Here is a 4399-nt window from a genome sequence, read left to right as displayed (position 1 = left end):
CTCCTATTTTTCGCTAAAATATCTCCTATTTTTTCCTTGAATTTTCATTATTTTTCCAGTTTAACTCTAAAATTTCCACTATTTCTCTTCAAAACTTCCTCTGGGTTTTGGAACTTTTCTCCCTACTTTCCAAAGCAATTCTTCTATTTTTCCCGAGAAACATAGAGGAAGTTTTGTAGAGAAATAGTGAAAATTTGAGTGTATAACAGGAAAAATTATAAAAATTTAAGGAAAAAAGGAGAGATTTTAGAGAAAATAGGAGAACTGCTTTGGAAAGTAGGGAGAAATGTTCAGAAACATACAGGAACTTTTAGAGAGAAATAGTGAACATTTTATTGTAAAACAGGAAAAATTATAAAAATTTTAGGAAAAAAACAGACATTTTAGAGAAAAATAGGAGAAATGCTTGTAAAATAGGGAAATATGATTAGAAACATACAGGAACGTTTAGAGAGAAATAGTGAAAATTTTAGATTAAAACTAGAAAAATTATGACAATTTAAGGAAAAAATAGGAGATATTTTTGAGAAAAATAAGAGAAATGCTTGGGAAAATATGGAGAAATGTTCCAAAACAGAGATGAAGTTTTGGAGAGAAGTATGAAAATTTTAGTGTAAAACTGGAAAAATTATGAAAATTCAAAAAAAAAGGAGATATTTTAGAGAAAAATAGGAGAAATGCTTGGAAAAATAGGGAGAAATGTTCAGAAACATACAGAAAGTTTTGGAGAGAAATAGTGAAAATTTCAGTGTAAAACAAAAATTATTGAAAATTTAAGTGTAAAACTGAAAAAATGAAATTGTAAGGAAAAAATAGAGATATTAGAGAAAAAAAGGAGAAATGCTTGGAAAAATAGGGAGAGATTTTCAGAAACATAGAGGCAGTTTTGTCGAGAAATAGTGAACATTTTAGTGTAAAACAGGAAATAATAAAAATTTATGGGAAAAAACATACAGGAAGTTTTGGAGAGAAACAATGGAAATTTCAGTGTAAAACTATAAAAATTATAAAAATTTAAGAAAGAAATTGGGGAAATTTTAGAGAAAAAAAGGAGAAATGCTTGGGAAAATAGAGAGAAATGTTCAGAAACATAGAGGAAGTTTGTAGAGAAATAGTGAAAATTTTAGTATAAAACTGGAAAAATTATAAAAATTTAAAGAAGAAATAGGTTAAATTTTAGAGAAAAGTAAGATAAATGCTTGGAAAAATAGGAAGAAATGTTCAGAAACATAGAGGAACTTTTGTAGAGAAATAGTGTTAATTTTAGTGTAAAATGACAAATTATAAAAATTTAAGGAAAAAAGAAGAGATTTCAGAGAAAAAAAGGAGAAATGCTTCGGAAAATAGGGAGAAATGTTCAGAAACTTGGAGGAAGTTTAGAGAAATATAGTAAAAACTTTAGTGTAAAAAAAGGAAAATTTAAGGAAAAAAGGAGAGATTTTAAAGAAAAATAAGAGAACTGCTTTGGAAAATAGGGAGAAATGTTCAGAAACATACAGCAACTTTTAGAGAGAAATAGTGAAAATTTTAGATTAAAACTAGAAAAATTATGACAATTTAAGGAAAAAATAGGAGATATTTTTGAGAAAAATATTTGAAAAGCTTGGGAAATATGGAGAAATGTTCCAAAACAGAGATGAAGTTTTTGGAGAGAAATATGAAAATTTTAGTGTAAAACTGGAAAAATTATGAAAATTCAAGAAAAAATAGGAGATATTTTAGAGAAAAATAGGAGAAAAGCTTGTAAAAATGGGGAGAAATGTTCAGAAACTTAGAGGAAGTTTTATAGAGAAATAGTAAAAATTGAAGTGTAAAACTTCAAAAATCATAAATATTTAAAAAAAAGTAGATATTTTAGAGAAAAATAAGAGAAATGCTTGGGAAAATATAAAAATTTAAGGAAAAAAAAGGAGAGATTTTAGAGAAAAAAATTAGAAATGCTTGGGAAAATAGGGAGATATATTCAGAAACATAGAGGAAGTTTTGTAGAGAAATAGTGAACATTGTAGTGTAAAACAGGAAAAATTATAAAAATTTTAGGAAAAAATAGGAGAGGTTTTAGAGAAAAATAGGAGAAATGCTTGGAAAAATAGTGAGAAATGTTCAGAAACATAGATGAAGTTTTGAAGAGAAATAGTGAAATTTTAGTGTAAAACAGGAAAAATTATAAAATTTAAGGAAAAAAGGAGAGATTTTAAAGAAGAATATCAGAACTGCTTTGGAAAATAGGGAGAAATGTTCAGAAACATACAGGAACTTTTATAGAGAAATAGTGAAAATTTTAGATTAAAACTAGAAAAATTATGACAATTTAAGGAAAAAATAGTAGATATTTTAGAGAAAAATAGCAGAAATGCTTGGGAAAATATGGAGAAATGTTCCAAAACAGAGATGAAGTTTTGGAGAGAAATATGAAAATTTTAGTGTAAAACTGGAAAAATTATGAAAATTCAAGTTAAAATAAAAGGAGATATTTTAGAGAAAAATAGGAGAAATGCTTGGGAAAATAGTGAGAAATGTTCAGAAACATACAGGAACTTTTAGAGGTGAAATAGTTAAAATTTTAGATTAAAACTATAAAAATTTCAGAAAGAAATAGATTTTTAAAAGGAGAAATGCTTGGGAAAATAGGGAGAAATGTTCAGAAACATAGAGGAAGTTTTGTAGAGAAATAGTAAAATTTGAGTGTATAACAGGAAAAATTATAAAAATTTAAGGAAAAAAGGAGAGATTTTAGAGAAAAATAGGAGAACTGCTTTGAAAAATGGGGAGAAATTTTCAGAAACATATAGGAAGATTTGTAGAGAAATAGTGAAAATTTGAGTGTATAACAGGAAAAATTATAAAAATTTAAGGAAAAAAGGAGAGATTTTAGAGAAAATAGGAGAACTGCTTTGGAAAGTAGGGAGAAATGTTCAGAAACATACAGGAACTTTTATAGAGAAATAGTGAAAATTTTAGATTAAAACTAGAAAAATTATGACAATTTAAGGAAAAAATAGTAGATATTTTAGAGAAAAATAGCAGAAATGCTTGGGAAAATATGGAGAAATGTTCCAAAACAGAGATGAAGTTTTGGAGAGAAATATGAAAATTTTAGTGTAAAACTGGAAAAATTATGAAAATCAAGTTAAAATAAAAGGAGATATTTTAGAGAAAAAAATGAGAAATGCTTCGGAAAATAGGGAGAAATGTTCAGAAACTTAGAGGAAGTTTTAGAGAAATATAGTGAAATTTTAGTGTAAATAGGGAGAATAGGGAGAAAAGCATTCCCAAAGCATTTCTCATTTTTTTCTCTAAAATCTGTCCTTTTTCCCATAAATTTTTATTATTTCCTGTTTTACACTCAAATGTTCACTATTTCTCGACAAAACTGCCTCTATGTTTCTGAAAATCTCTCCCTATTTTTCCAAGCATTTCTCCTATTTTTCTCTAATATCTCTCCTATTTTTTCCTTACATTTTTATTTTTTCAGTTTTACACTTAAATTTTCAATAATTTTTATTTTACACTGAAATTTTCACTATTTCTCTCCAAAACTTCCTGTATGTTTCTGAACATTTCTCCCTATTTTCCGAAGCATTTCTCCTTTTTTTCTCTGAAATCTCTTCTTTTTTCCTTAAATTTTTATAATTTGTCGTTTTACACTAAAATTAACACTATTTCTCTACAAAAGTTCCTCTATGTTTCTGAACATTTCTTCCTATTTTTCCAAGCATTTATCTTATTTTTCTCTAAATTTTCCCCTATTTCTTCTTTAAATTTTTATAATTTTTCCAGTTTTACACTAAAATTTTCACTATTTCTCTACAAAACTTCCTCTATGTTTCTGAACATTTCTCTCTATTTTCCCAAGCATTTCTTTTTTTCTCTAAAATTTCTCCTATTTCTTTCTTAAATTTTTATAATTTTTATAGTTTTACACTGAAATTTTTACTGCTTCTCTCCAAAACTTCCTGTATGTTTCTGAACATTTCTCCATATTTTCCCAAGCATTTCTCCTATTTTTATCTAAAATATCTCCTATTTTTTCCTTAAATTGTCATAATTTTTTCTAGTTTTAATTTAAATTTTCACTATTTCTCTCTAAATGTGCCTGTATGTTTCTGAACATTTCTCCCTATTTTCCAAGCAGTTCTCTTATTTTTCTTTAAAATCTCTCATTTTATTTTAACTTGATTTTCATAATTTTTCCAGTTTTACACTAAAATTTTCATATTTATCTCCAAAACTTCATCTCTGTTTCTGAACATTTCTCCATATTTTCCCAAGCATTTCTCCTATTTTTCTCTAAAATTTCTACTATTTTTTCCTTAAATTGCCATAATTTTTCTAGTTTTAATCTAAAATTTTCACTATTTCTCTCTAAAAGTTCCTGTATGTTTCTGAACATTTCTCC

The sequence above is a fragment of the Argiope bruennichi genome, chromosome 2 (assembly GCF_947563725.1).
Source record: "Argiope bruennichi chromosome 2, qqArgBrue1.1, whole genome shotgun sequence".
Lineage (NCBI taxonomy): Eukaryota > Metazoa > Arthropoda > Arachnida > Araneae > Araneidae > Argiope > Argiope bruennichi.
The sequence above is the reverse complement of the archived record's forward strand: the minus strand, read 5'-3'. Positions refer to the sequence as shown.